Consider the following 15,112-nt stretch of genomic DNA (forward strand, 5'->3'; position numbering starts at 1 on the left):
CAATTAAATTGGTTTTCATCTTTCCAGAATTAAAATAAAAAACAGAGAAAGCCCGGCCTGTTCTTACAGCCTCTGGCCTCTAGGGGCTCTGTTTGCAACAGCTCTTTGTCCTGTGTTGCTGCTGGTGTGTCTGACCTGAACAGGCCACAGCTGAAGTGTTGCAGCTCATCAGTCTCTGCATTAATATGCCCTCACCAAGCGCCACACCCTTTCCCAGCGGGTCCAGATCAGCACTGATGTTGTTTGTGATTCTTTAGTTTGCCTGTAGCGTCAGATCAGAAAGGGCTTTTCTTCTGAGATGTTTAAGATCAAAATGTAAGCTCTATGGTTCTTCCTTTACTCCCGTTTTATGTGAAGCCAGGGAGCTCGCTCATGATCTTTTTTGTCTTTTATTTCCAGTTAGATGGTGGGTGTTTCCTTTATTGCTTTGTCCTCAGAGATCATGTTTGTCCTCATTTTCCCTTGGTTTATTGTAAATACATGCATTTTAAATGACAGAGGGCTTTTCAATCATTTTAGTTAGTCGTTTGGTGTTACACCCTGGATCAGGAGACACTTTTAGTTTCAAAAGTTGCAACATTTGAACATCATCCACACCAATCCATCAGCCCATGATATCACAATGCAAATGTTGATTAGGGGTGAATATTGTGGCATTGGGCTCACAATATAAAAATGCTTAAACTAATCCAAACTTATTAGATTCGTTTCTTTGTCTGTGAAAAAGCTCAGTATGATCATTTTAATAAGAAAAAGGAAATTGAACCAAACTTAAATTTTTGTTCATTTGACAGCTTAAAAGAAAAAATAAATGCTTGTTTTAATGAATAAATTGACCTTTATTGTGCTTTTCATTACCAGTTTATAATGAAAAATTCCAACTACTAGAGGCAATACTGTATGGTATCGATCCGATACCAAGCAAATACAGGACCAGTGTCTCTGATACGTTACACTTAAGGTTTGGAGATCATAAAACTTCTGATCTTTAGGTGTTTTTGTGATATTTTTTCCTTTATAATTTGGTTAAAACTAGGAGAGAATTTGGATCAAGTTTGTCGAACATATTTTTGCTCATTGTTTTCAAACTAAACTGCAAACTTATCATTTGAGAGGAAAACACAGCAACATCTTTTTTTAAAGAATAGTTGAGAAAGTACAATACAAAGATAACATTTCAAAAGAGAATCTGAAACAAAGTATTGCTCCTATCATGCAAGTATTGATCCAATACTAATACGCATTTGGTATTGATATTTCAAGTTGATCCACTCACTCTTACCAATTATTATTCACTGACTAGAATTTACCAAAATTAATTTTTGCAGTGTAGAAAATGGAGGTTGGTACAAATATTCAAGCTTTTAATTCTGTCAATGTTTGAACGAAATAATTCAAAGGAAAAGAAAAAAAAACACCTGATGGTTAGAAGTTTGATACATCAATCTTAAAGTATTGGAATGGGCGATACAAGCCCTGTTTTATGGGACATATACACAAAATGCAGTATTGCACAGCTCTAGTCAAATTTAAATTTAATTAAAATTTAACTTCTAATAAAAATAAGGAACAGATTCTGGCAATACAACTGTGAAAGTGAGTATTTTTTGGCTTGCATTCACCCCGCAGCCGTTCTCTTTAAGCATTAATAATCGCCTAAGTTTTTCATACAACCTTGTTCAATATCAAAGTCGGTGAACTTTTGCATTTTTTAATTTTCTGGAAGCATTCACGCCGTTCTGAAAACCACCCACACTAGAAAATGTGAATGGGAGCAATGCTGAGGCAAAGCCACTCCTTACAACTAACTGAGGGGCCACCTTTTTTTTTTTTTTTTCCTCCCCTCTCTCCTCGGCAGCACCAGTGAGCTGGGATGCTGCGCTGCAGAGAAAGCCTCAGCTGGCTGCAGCGGTGGAGGCAGTCTGTGCGGACACCGCGCTCCGTCAAGCCAAACTGCTCCCTGAAGCGGAGGAAGGACCGACGGGCTCAGAAATAGAAATAAACGGCCCGGTCGTTTCGGTTACTCGAAGAGATGCGCCGCCTGCGCTGGCGAGCCCGATAGAGGAGCAAAGGGACTTCAGTGGATATCGGTGCTACAGCTGCCATTCCGCCTTTTAGGGTCGGGAGAGATCATCTTTTAACAGAAAGGAAAACGCCCACCGAAGGAGGACTTTTTGCATATTTTTGTGAGTACATTTCCTGCTTTACTTTGTTTCTATTTTTATTTGTTGGTTTTTTCCCCCCCTCTCCTATCTCCAACAAACACTGAGTGAACTCACGTTGCTTAAAACACACAAGTTCTGCTGACGATGATCTCGAAAACAGTCAAATATGAGGAGTTTTTCACTCTCTTCTTTCTGCCTGAAATCGCGCCGGGAGACATTGTGACAACAATGAATGAAGTGTGAGTATTTGCCCGCATGCTGTTTCAGTAACTTCCCTCTTTTCAGTGAGAGTGAAGGAAGAAACAAGCATGTGGGCGAGGGGGCTGCCGAGTGTGACAAGATGCACCCACTGCAAAGTGTCCAAATTAAACATCTCTGCTGTTCATCAGGCTTCCAGCGAGTTCATAACATCCTTTTTATTTTTATACAGTTTTAAGTCAAAGGTGTCCTACTCTATAAAAGCCCTCAACATCCCAGGGATAAAAGAGGAGGGCGGGGGGGGCTTTTGAAATCTACTTTGAACAGAAGTGTGTTTGAGGTCCAGCTGCTTTTGAAAACAGCTCAAAGGGATTTATGAAAATATTTTTTGGGAAAGCGAAGAAAGCTGGGCTCTGCTGTACGAGGGCAGATCCAGGTCCTTCTGGCGTCTTTTTGTCAGGCTGAGCAGGCGGCTTTTAACACACCACTTACCACACAAGTGGACCCACAGGATTCATCTAATCAGAGATATGCAAATTGAAGAAATCCAGATTTTTCTTTCTTTTTTTTTTTGTTGGCTTTGTTGTGGTTGGATGTGATGCTATCATCTGCCGGTGACTGCTGGGTTCTGCATTGTGGCTCAGAGGCTCGTTCTCCCTTTTGATCTTATTGATTTGGCTTCTTTTCTCTACGGTGCACAGAGACGCGGGTCTTATTTTGCCATTAGTTGATGACAATATGATTCTCTTTTATTTTCCTGAGGTGTGTGTGATTTTTTTTTCTTTTCTTTTACTCTTCCCAGCGATAGCAATTATTAAAGTGATGGCAGCCAGAATGAAGTTTGCAGGATGAAAACACAGCCTTTAAAAGATCTGTCTGCCGTGGGCACTCTTCATTTTTAATGTAGGGCCACTCAGAGGCTTTAGGACAGAATATTAGACTATTTTAAGCCATGACTCTAAATTAAAGTAACTAAGGGTGTTAATATCCAGATGATCAACCTTTGGGCCAGTTTTCTTTGCTTGCGCTCTGCGTTTTCCAGAAACCTAATAAATTAAAATTTATGCGATATTTCTGATTACGTGTTACTTTGAAGCCCCGCTGATACACACATTACTCATTCAAATACTCTCGGGGAAAAGGGAAGACGAAAACAAATGTGCTGTTAAATTCCAACACCCAGGAGAGAAATTGAAGTTTTACAATGTAATACAGGATATTTCAAGAATAGGCGACGTACAAGTACAATTTTCTGGCTAAAGGAAATGGTTTCTGTTCGTCTAATAATTGCTTTGATTGAAACTGTTTCAACAGTTGGCCGGCTGTATTAGTCTATAGTGCTGGAATGATTTGTATGTGAATGTTTGATTTGCAAAGAGAAAAGAAGCCTTCAATGTTTTTTTTTTGTCTTTCAATTTCAAAGTATATGTAATTTGATGTACTTATCCCACCCTCCGTTGTATTTCTGTGGAACGGATCGAAGTCCATACAGAGTTCTGATTACCTTTCCAGGAAATCTTTGCCGGCTAAGTGAAACCTTTTGATTTCTTCTGTTCTTTCAAACATTGCTCTCTTTACTTTCATGTTTTCACACCTAAATAATCTGCAGCCTTGATGCAATTAGCGACATAATCAAAATACAGCCTGAAGTGTGCAGCAGTAACTTTGTAATTTCTTGCTTTTGCAGCAAAACAACAAAGCAACAGTTATTCCTGCTGCTGCTAAAAACAAAGATATTGGAATTTAGATAATTTAGTTATTGCTACTTTGATGTTGATAAAGTTTATGGAATAGTTTGAGGTTTTTGAATTGAATCGCTGTCTGGTTATTTTACGAATGTTTAAAACATCTTGTGTGTTGCAGTTATTTACGCAGAAAAAGAAAAGTTAGTTATTCAGGCAATTTAGGCAGGAGGTGGTGAGTCATTAGTGATCAAATTACACGATGAATGCAACAAGTATTTCCAATCAAAGTAACAAGATGACGTATATCAAAAGCAAATGTATTATATGGGTTTATTCAAATGCTTTGTGTGTTTCTTTCTCAGCATGGAGAAACAGGAAGATCTTTGGTTTCGCACCGCCTCATACCTCAATTTCCCCCTTTAAATAGTCATCAGCTTTTCAGTAAATGTCCATTCAGTGCAAAATGACACCTGTTTGAGGTTCAATTAATCAATTAATTAATCAATCAATCAAATTTTATTTGTATAGCACATTTCAGCAGCAAGGCATTTCAAAGTGCTTTACATAATTAAAATAAAAACAGCATGTGACATTGAATAAACAGTGAGAAAGAGATTTTGAAAAAGATTAAAAAAGATAAAAACATTAAAACCTGCACCCCTTTTAGGACTTCAGTTAAATGTCGTTTAACTGGGACGTTTTCCGGGGGGCCTTTACATCATTAAAACATAAACAGTGAGAAAGAGAAATAAATTAATAAATAGATAAAAACTGAAGATAAAATCATCGAAGAAATCAAAACCCACACTCTACTACTAATTTAGCCATAAGCAACTTTAAACAGTTTAAGCATTACAATAGTTAAACTATTGTAATGTTTCTTGGGAGTCGAGTTAATTTAAGATGATAGAAGTTTGTCTCACTTGGACTAGCTGTTAGTTTCAGCCTTTATAATTGATTATTCTGGATTTATACTCAATTTATATAGAGATTTATCTTGTATAGGTAGGATTTTTGATAGTCATCGATTTTTGCCATAAAAAATAGAGAACAAAAAACTGAAGCATCACTTAGTTTTGATATCCAAGAACAAATACAAAATGAACTTTAATACACTCAATGTAGACTTCAGTCTCTGTAGTTCTACATTTTCATCATCAAAGGGATTCCACAAACTAACTTCTATAATTGTAAGACATTTTCATAAAATTATCTTTACAACCTGACCAAATTTTTGTTTTTATAGACAGACAACAGTCTTCCAATTTCATACTTTTGGGTAATTTAAAACAATCTTTAGACGGAGTATGGAAGTAAACAGTTTTCAGCCATAGACATTATTTTATGTTTACATAAAACATAAAATAATGTTTTATTTTAAAGCACATTTAGTCTAGCAAACCTAAATGTGCTTGTATTAATAAATAACATGGTAATGGAAGCATGATTGTTGTCTTTTTCTTTTCATCCATTAAGCAGGTGATGAACGCTTACCCTTTTTGTTAGAACGTCGTTAAAAAAATTCTGACTTTTCCTTTAACCACTTAGTAAACCCACTTAACTTGGAGTAGCTTTCAGCCATAAGAGCATGGAGTCATCCTTAAAGTAGCAAGGATTTAAACTGTAGATTAAAAAATGCTATAGCTGGCAGCAGTTGCAAAAAAAGAAACTGAAAAATTTACCATCCCTTTTTGAAACACAGACACATTTATCAGCTGTAGTTAACAGCCAACTCATTCGCGGCGTATAGCAAGTGGGTGAGGGTCATCATTCTACGACTCTTTGCTACACATAAAATAAATAAATACATTTCTGGCCACCATGTCACATTTTAACTCATAAATAGGCATAACTTTTAAAAATCTTGGAACCACTAAACCCTTTGTGCCCAGTTTGAACCCCAGCAGTGAAAAATTCACCCACATTTTCCGTCATTAGGTTATGATACTTTCATTGTTTCCTGTTAATGTTACACATCGTCCATCAACGCCTGACGATGGACGTAAAGCTTTATTGCGAGCTTGTAATTTAAACAGCTAAATGTTTTCCATGCCGTTAATATATACAGCCGAGTTTCATTTCCTAAGGTAATCTGAGCGCAGCTTCTCTCACCCAGAGATATAAGGTTTAAGTCACCAGATGAAGCAATCCTAAGAAGATTCACCTGCGCATCAGGGGAGTCGCTGGAGGAAATGCACAGCTGCGCCAATTTCACTCGGCATGTATTTGCGTCTACCTCTGTCCTTTATTGGATGTTAATCAGTTATTTGCTTGCAGAAGATGCTCTAAAAATGTTGGAAAATCCACGAGAGGACAGGTGTGAGATGATCTGCTCACCTTCATTTAAATGAAATAAATCTTTTATTTACAGCTGCCTCATCCTCATAAATGAAATTTTTATTGACACGAGCCCACAGACAGTCATTTAGAGTATGGCTAATTGAAAATGACATCTTTGATAGAGGAAACCCTTTGGGACACTTGGACGGGGGGAAAAAAAAAAAAAAAAACCCAAAGTGAGATGAGAGCGGCTCCAGATAGAAACAGATTCACAAAGGTAATGGTTCCCGAGGGAGTTCTATTTTACTGACAAATGCCCAAGAGCTATAATAAAGTGAGAACAGACAAAAACGCCTCGCTGACATGTTTGTACTCAACTGGTCCCCAAAGATTGTTGAAAGACTGGAAAATGATATCGCACCACGCAGCTGTACAGCACCCTGTTGGTATTTTTTATATGGCGACTCGACTGACGGAAATAAATAAAAGGAAATTGCAGAGCACTGTGGAATATGTAAATAACATGTTTTGTGTGACCAGAGGATGCTAGGGTGTAATTCTGCTCTCAAAAACACAACAGTGACTAAGAGCGTTTCCCTTGGGAATCGTTCCCCCACTAAGATGCGAGATGACATGCATTTGTTCAGATTAAAGAAATTTCCTATAAGCAGCGTTGGTGATCTTGACAGAAGCGAAAAACCCTTTTCTCTGCTTTCTCATCAAGCGCTTTGTTTGTGAGGGAGGGAGGCCCACTGGTCTATCCGAGCCTGGAAGACAAACGTCCCTCACGACCCATCTGACAGCTTAATTTATATAATTGCCTTGAAACATCTGCCTAAGAAAGAGCGACTTTCCGCACCCCCCATCCCTCTGCTTGTCACTGTTATGAATGACTTCGATTTGATGTCCAATGAGTCAAACGTGCGAGCTGACGTCCCGCCGCCGTGTCACTCCGAAAGCATGTGTAAACAGAATAAAAAAAAACGGTTAATTGGCCACCGGGTTTTGCGTCCTCCTTCCACGGAGCGTGTTCGGCGAGGCGTCTTCATTTAGCATCGTTTGTCAGGGTTCTGATCTCGTCCTTGTCAGATTGTTGGCCAGTCAATCCCCGCACCATGCCAAATGTGTGCATCTGTAAGGCAGAAATGCAATTAGCACAAGTGGTGTGGCGGAATTGCTGTCTGGGCTTGCGCTCCTCCGTTTGCAGATTTTTTTTAAATTTTTTTTATCAGAATCGGCTCTAAAATTGCTAAAATAATTTGGTGTGGTGAGCTAACACATGCCTCCGCCTCGGGTTGGCTAATTATGCAGGCCCTCTAACTGTTTGCCTTTGTGCTGTCCTCATTGTGTTAACTTTGAACAAGTCATCTGTAGCTAGCCGCGGGCCTCCCCTGGGTTGCTGTTTAAATGGCTGGTTTCAAAGTGTGAATGTGTTAGCTGAATGCATGAAATTGAGTAGAGAGGTTTGAGAAGCGTTTTAACAACAAAACCAACTGAATAAAACCAGAATTTGCAATGAAAGGGAAAGAGCATTCACAATATTTTTTTTACATGGGAACCACAAACTTTGTTGCATTTTATTCCAATATTGTGCAACACACCAACCCTTTTTTTTCTTACAAATAAAAATCTGAAGAGTGTGGCTTGCTTATGTTTTCAGCCTTTTAAATCCTGTTTAATCAGCTTCCTCCAGACCTAATCTAATTAGTAATGAGGATCTATGAGCATTTTTTATTTTATTTTTAAGCAGGGTGACAAAACCTGAAACTGCTTCTGTTCGAGTTACTCAACAGGTTGTTGCTAGGCAACCAGTGAGTGAGTGAATTAGTGGATGTCACCAACCTTTCTTAGCTAGATGTGAGAGGTTGAGCCTTTCCTCTGCCTACATCCCCCAGAATGCTGTGCAGTTCTGGATCAGAGTTCAGTTAAATTATTGAATATTCTATCTGATCTATTGATATTGATGTTGCAATATTGTATTGCTATTGATTAATTGCCCAGCTCTGATGTTAATAAAAGTTCACACAGAGCATCATGAAGACCATGATTGGTCAATATTAAAGCTGTGGAGAAGTTTTAAAAGCAAGGCTGGGTTGTAAACCATCCCCAGCGATAAACATCTCATGGAGTCTTTCCCAATACATCATCCGAAAATGGAAAATGGCTTCTGCAAAACTTCAGGCAAGGACAGCATAAATCTGAGAACCTCACATCCACAACTCATGTGGGAGAATCTGATGACAGGACTGCCGATAAGGGAGCAGCCAGAGAATTTGGCCTGAACTCAAGTATGACAATGAGAAAGTTTTGTTTAAAGACAGCTGGAAGATTTATTGTCTACAGTTTGCTACAAGTCATGTTAGGGGAGACGGCAAACATGTGGAGGAAGTTTCTGTGGTTGGGTGAGACCACTACTGGATTTTCTGACCTACATGCACAACGCTTTGAGTGGTGGGAGGGTAAAAAATACCTACATTGAGATAGCAGCATGATGCTGTGGGGATGTGTTCTTTGAGGAACAAGGCTGTTCAGACTTGATGAGAAAAAGGAGCTAAATAAAGGAATCCATGAAGGCATACAGCAGAAAAATGTGACCCATATCCAACTCATTCACAGCATTTTGATCTTTTCACCCCCAAAAAGTCTGACTTGTGCCACTTGAAGAGTTTTGAATCTGATTTGTGTCTAATGCCTTTCAAAGCCACTGCAGTCTCAATCTTGTCACATTTTATCCGATTTTCACGTCACTGACGTAAGCCATCCGTCAGAAATCTGCACCTGAAGAAGCCAGATGCAGTATGTCCAGATGTAAGCAGCGGCTGAAAATCATAATTCTGAAATTCACGACAGAAGTCTGTGAGTGAAATGCATCACATCACAATCCCAGCACTCCTGGTTCCGACTGCGCATCCAAACAGAGAGCGCTGCTCAAAATGCTATCACTGTTAGTTTTGCTTTCTTTTGATCAGTTTCCTTCATGTTGTTCTCGTGAAAATACTGTCGGCTCCATTTCTGAATAACATTAAAATAAATCCAAAGATGGCGACATCTGTTATCATTTCCATAAACGGTGTGATTCTGCGTGATGCCCATCTTCCTAATCTGCGCATGCGGGTTGCTTTAGGGTCATAAATCGTTCACACATAAGTCTGATTTCGATCGCATCAGTCGGTAGTGTGAACGACCAGGCAAAAAAAAAAAAAAGCATTTTAGCAGAAACATTGGAACTGAGCATCAAAGACCTGCTGTGTAAAGTAGTCTTCGCCAAAGACTTGAGCAACAAACCAACATCCTCAGATTCTGATTTCTCTTGAGCTATTTTGTAAATAAATGGAGGCATAAATCTCTGCATCCAAAAAGCTGAAAGAAGAATATCCCAGAAAACTTGCAGTTGACAGCAAAAGGTAGTTCCACACAGTGTTGATTTGGGAATCTGAGGACATCTGCATGTCAGACTTTAAGATCTCTAAAGTCTGATATGGTAAAAGTTTTAAATACAATTTCAGAATTGTTTGGGAGTTTATTGTTTTTGTATGTGAAAAAAAGTTTCAGTTCTTGCAGAGATGTTGTGGAGGGAGTTGATGGTGGGAAATTGCCTTAGGATGGAGTTTTATTTATTTATTTTTCCCCCCAGAAGGAAGCTCCTGATTTTATGTGACAGTAAAGAGGCCTTATCTACCATGGGCATGATGAAGTAGAAGACTCTTTGATTTGTTATCTCTCAAAAGTAACAATCTCATGCCCAAGAAAGATTAGTGAGATGAAGGTGTATAATCAGGCTACGCCATTTTAAGAGTCTGGTATAAGATCCAAAGGCTACATCTGCATCACGCTGATAGTACGAAGTTAAAGAAGAGCAGAATTTAGTGACATATATTTGACCTTCAGATTTAAAACATTCAGAAAGTAGGATTCATCCTAATGCTAACTGACAACTCTTGAGATAGAAATACAAAGTTGTAACTGGGCTTAGAAGAGGATGACTTGTAAGGTTTTTGTATAATTTCTAGCTGAATAGAGATGAGAATATCTTCTTGTCTCTTCATTCAAATCCCTGAACCTGCATCTTGATCCCAGGTGTTGGTAAATCATTTTTACTTCACATCTTCTCAGACAATCCAAACCTTTGTTCACATTAGCATCCATTTACATCTACTTTTGTTGTTTGAATTTTTCAAACTTCTAAAGGGCAAAGCGAGAAACGGCCGGCAAAACCATAAATTCCTTAAAAAATGTGAAGCTTTTTTTTTTTTTTACGTCGAATCAGATTTTTTTTTATTTCATCTTTGATCTTACTGAAAAGGCCACAGAGGCCTGGTGAGTTTAGTCGTCAACATCTACCTTGCTTGTTGATGCGATGTGGCATTGTGGCCTGAAGTCACTAGAGTGACCCTAAAAAACAATATGTGAAAAACCATCAGATGAAAACAGGTGAACTCTCTACATGCTGCTTGTGTCCAACTCATATTGCAGTCATGTATTGAAGGTGAACTATATATAAATCAATACAAGATTCTCACATTTGAGTAAATTTTTTAAATTTACTTGCAATTTCATCAGAGAAGCAGTTGCCCCAAGTGCAACTAAAATAACAGATTTCCACATTTTATTGCTTAATACTACACCTATTTAGTAGGTGTAGTACAAAAAAATGGATCATAGCTTGTTAATTAGCCAGGCAATCAGCACCAGCACTCCACTACATGCTACGCATAGCTCTTCAACAGATTTTAAAATGTTATTTAGACACGAGTGAAGTGTGGCACTCCTGACTGGAAATAGTCACATTTCATGAATATTTTCATCCTAAATGTCATGTTTTCATTATTTCTAAGTGGAAGGTCATAATTAACACAGGCAAAAGCCTTAAAAACATTGTGTGTAGTTAATCAATCAAATGAGTTCCACTTACTTTCAGTAATATTCTTTTTTGAATATGACAGTTTTTTCATGAGAGAAAAGTTGTTGTATCTAATTCCAGCCAGCAGGATGCAGCAACAGATGAAGGGGAATGTTTTATGTTTCAATCAGATAGTTTCTTGTCTCTCTAGGATTTTAGATTTATGACAGAAATGTAATCTTATGAAATCGGAGCATAACTTGTACTGGCAACCGGTCCATGTCTTGTGATGATGCCTTTATTCCTCATGTATTTTGGGGTTCATTCACACCAGTTAGTTTAGTCCGGTTTAATTGAATTCTGGTTTGTTTGTGTGAATGTGCAATCGAACTCTGGTCTGTCTGAAAACTTAGTTCTCCGTTTGGTTGAAGTGAATCTGGTGAGGTTTGAATGTCTATGTAAACGCCAAGTGGACCAGAGACCGCCCTGAAAGCAGAAACCGAACGATAGGGCAGGTGCATTCTGGGTAAATGCAACCAAAACAAACGCCCGAGTCTGGCGCTAGAGCGAGAAATGGCTGATAGCCTTTTGACAAACACAAAAGAGAAATCCTGCAACTACTAAAATCTGATGGCACGCCATTTTTTATTTACATTTTGAGAAAAAGGAAGTTGCGCTCAACACATAAACCTTCTTCAGAGTTTTCCATTTCCTTCAGCAGTTCTTGATGCAGCGCCACCACAGATGAGGAGGGGAACAAGTTTTTCAAAGGGTTTGGTGTGTTTGACACAGTGCAGTTTGAAGGTGAACCAAATCAGCTGAAAATGCTGCAATTCTGGTCCCCAGTCAAACTGAGTCCACTGGGCTCTCAGATGTGGAAACACCCTTAATTTCAGTCCATCATTCAAAAATGGTTCAGTAGTTCAGCTTAAGTTTTAAGATTAAAAATGTACTGATTAATTTTACTTGAATAAAGCTAACAAAAAATAGCAAACTAATATTCAGTTAGATGATTATTTTGATAAATGTTAAATGCTTTTTTATTATTTGTTGTTGCTCAGACTGAAACAATATCCTGTCTCTTGGGTGCTTATTGAACATTTCATTTCTCCGCTGCTGCTGGCTAACCTACCTGCTCGGCTACCCACTGGTATGAAGTGCTTCCACTCTTCCTCCGCCATGGTTGTCAGGCGATCCTTCAGTCTGCTCTGGTTCTTTCCTTCTGCACTCAACCATTGCATTTAAACTTTGCAACGACTCCTCTGCCGCAGCACTATGGACCATTGATTGCACACTATGCTTTTATGGACTCCACATGCTGTAAAGTTGCTAATGTATGATCTCCCACTTCCTCTTTTTGCTGCTGCCTAGCAACCGGCATTGCTTTTCCTTGTCATTTAATTGCTTATTTGCTCCATTATCCAGTGATGCTATAAAATCTTTTGTGCCTGCTTCTTCCACTGTGAAAGCGTTGGATCATTTTTAGTTGATATTTACTAATCACCCAAAAGGGAGCTAACTTTAATTAATGCTAAAAATTGGGCTAACTACTGTTAATTACGTGGCATTTTCAGTGTTTAAGACTTGAACCACTTCTCTGCTAAGTCTTATTTTAAAGTGGAAGTGTCAAATAAAGTTGGAAAGTCAACTATTTTTTTCATTTCTGACACTGTCACGGATATTAGCCAGTTAATCTTCTGTGGGCTTTTTCTAGCTCCCAACTACTGTTGCTGTTCAAGCCGTCTTCCATCATGTCAACCCACTTCATGCATTTAAAAAATGACTCATTCCAAAATGCAAACATTTTTTTTTGTTGACCTGAGAGTAACCCTTCAGGCCAGTTTTGTTCAGTTTCTCTCAGATGATTATTTTCCGTCAAGGACCTTCTGTTGTCGGGATCCATAAGTCATTTGGAAACCTTGCATACCATATTTACCAGCACTGAGTCTGGCAAAAAGAAAGGCATACAGTGTTTTAGGGTCACCTTTTGCTAAGCATATCAAGCCATGCATCCTGCCGGATCCTGATGATATTCTACCTTCTACTCTCACACCTGCTTTCCCCAGAGAGATGAAAAGTGTATGAAGAAATCTATAAAACACAACGGAGAGGGTTGCTGTGCTTAGCTCTGTTTGCTTAGTCCCTCTTTATTTGCTCTTGCATGACAAACCTTAGATTCATTCGGCACAGGGGAGGCAGTTGAATACGCTTCAAGATTTTTATTTTTTTATGCCACGAAGTGATGGAAAAATAGCCACATTAGTTGAAAATAATTGAAGAGTCGCAGTTCAAATGTTAATTGATGCATATCTGATGGAGTTAAACGACCTGATCTGAAATCAGTGCTACAACAGATATTTGACCCAGTATCAACAAATTGTCCCCCAGATATTTGGACAGAAGTGAGGCTTCATTAGGCTCTGGGATAAGACTGTAGCGACGATGCATCGCTCTGGAAATAAAAGCCAGAGAGCTGTTCTTTGAAGCTTTCACTCAGTGCTGCTGTTGCGTGGTGAAAGCTGAAGTGTGGAGGTTTACACCGTTTCATGATGTCAGCTGTCAGCTTGCTGTGGGTTGCATTGTGGCTACAGCGATGGTCCAGAAATAACCAAACAAAAGACGAATTGTACTCCAAATAACGATTCTTGGTGCAGCAAAGACACTTTCGCAGTTGTGGTTGTCGTTTTCGGTCAAAATTTACTTTTCACTTTAACTGATGTTTGTGCACCTCATAAAGCTGTGGAATAAACCCCACCTGACTAACTGAGAAAAAGCTGCTGAATTGTCTCATTTCCCAGCAACCCAGTCGGCCAATAGATGTGATATTTATGGGATATTAATAAGACCTGGTGACAGCAAGGGTTGATGGAGCATAATAACTTGCAGATACATAAATTAAACTGAAGTGGCGGCTACTGGAATCGGAGAAACCAACAGGAGCCGCGGTTTGTTTTGAAAAAGTTCCAAATAATCACTTAACAATACAGCTGTAAAACCGCCGAGCTGAATTCTCATCTGACCAGTTGATAAGCACTTTCAAATTGCCCAGCAACTGGAGGTTTGTAATTAATCAGCTACGTAAAACATCTGCTGCACAGGAGAGCCGGGCGTTCAGCAGTCTGAGCACATATACATTCATCTAGGTAATTTAATTAGTCCAGCTTCAAAGGGAGAACATTTATGGAATAGCTTGAAACGGTTTAGAGGACTTTTTTTTTTTTTTTTTGGCGCATTCCACTAACCACAAACTGTCCATCATTTATCAACCATCTCAAATAAAATCCATCTGTTGGCTTGAGCTAATATTTATATATTAGCTCTTCTTTGATTACAGAAATGTAGGAGATATTATCCTAACTTAAGAGTTGTAGAAAGTGTTCTTGCATAATACTATATCTATTACAAAATGTCCAAAAGTCTGAACTTAATTATTTCCTGAACTGCGGCGAACAGATGACATTCTAATGCTGCAACATAAAATAGCTTAATGTCTAGTATATTACTGTCTGGTTCAATTTGAGCAACATCACAGCTGAAGCGGCCCGTTCTTTAAAATTATTTTGGAATCTGAAAAAGAGAGATAAGGAGAAATGGAAAACGGCTGAATATCTGAGCCAATAAAATTAGAATAGTAATGCAAGTGGTTTGTTTTTAATCAATCCCAGTTCCATGCTCGCAGACCTAAATGTTGTTTTGCAAATAAAGTATACAGTGTGTTTACACTTGGTGTAAGGATTATCTATATCCTCTCTGAATAATGGTAGAAAATGTGATATTCCTGCAGAGCTACGGTTTTATTTGCTCTTATACTTTGTTATTGATGTTCACTATAAATGAACATAAAATGGTTATATAGCAGGTAGGCCTGTCACGATAAACGATAAATCAATTAATCACATGATAAATTAAACCTATCGACCTCATTTTAATTATCGGCTTTATCA

At 38.5% G+C, this 15,112-nt stretch overlaps 1 protein-coding gene across 2 annotated transcripts in view; it reads left to right on the forward strand.

Moving 5' to 3' along the window:
• Nucleotides 1–236: 236 nt before the first annotated feature.
• Nucleotides 237–15,112, forward strand: part of cntn5 (contactin 5) — a 180,428-nt gene continuing 165,552 nt past the window's right edge. For both annotated transcript variants that reach the window (XM_015016012.1, XM_015016085.1), the window contains exons 1-2: nt 237–315; nt 1,859–2,186. The gene's annotated coding sequence lies outside the window, so the exon portion shown is untranslated. The remainder of the gene's footprint in view (nt 316–1,858; nt 2,187–15,112) is intronic.

This window comes from Poecilia latipinna, unplaced genomic scaffold, assembly GCF_001443285.1.
Source record: "Poecilia latipinna isolate Pla-1442-1.1 unplaced genomic scaffold, P_latipinna-1.0 Scaffold5, whole genome shotgun sequence".
NCBI classification, from domain to species: Eukaryota; Metazoa; Chordata; class Actinopteri; order Cyprinodontiformes; family Poeciliidae; genus Poecilia; species Poecilia latipinna.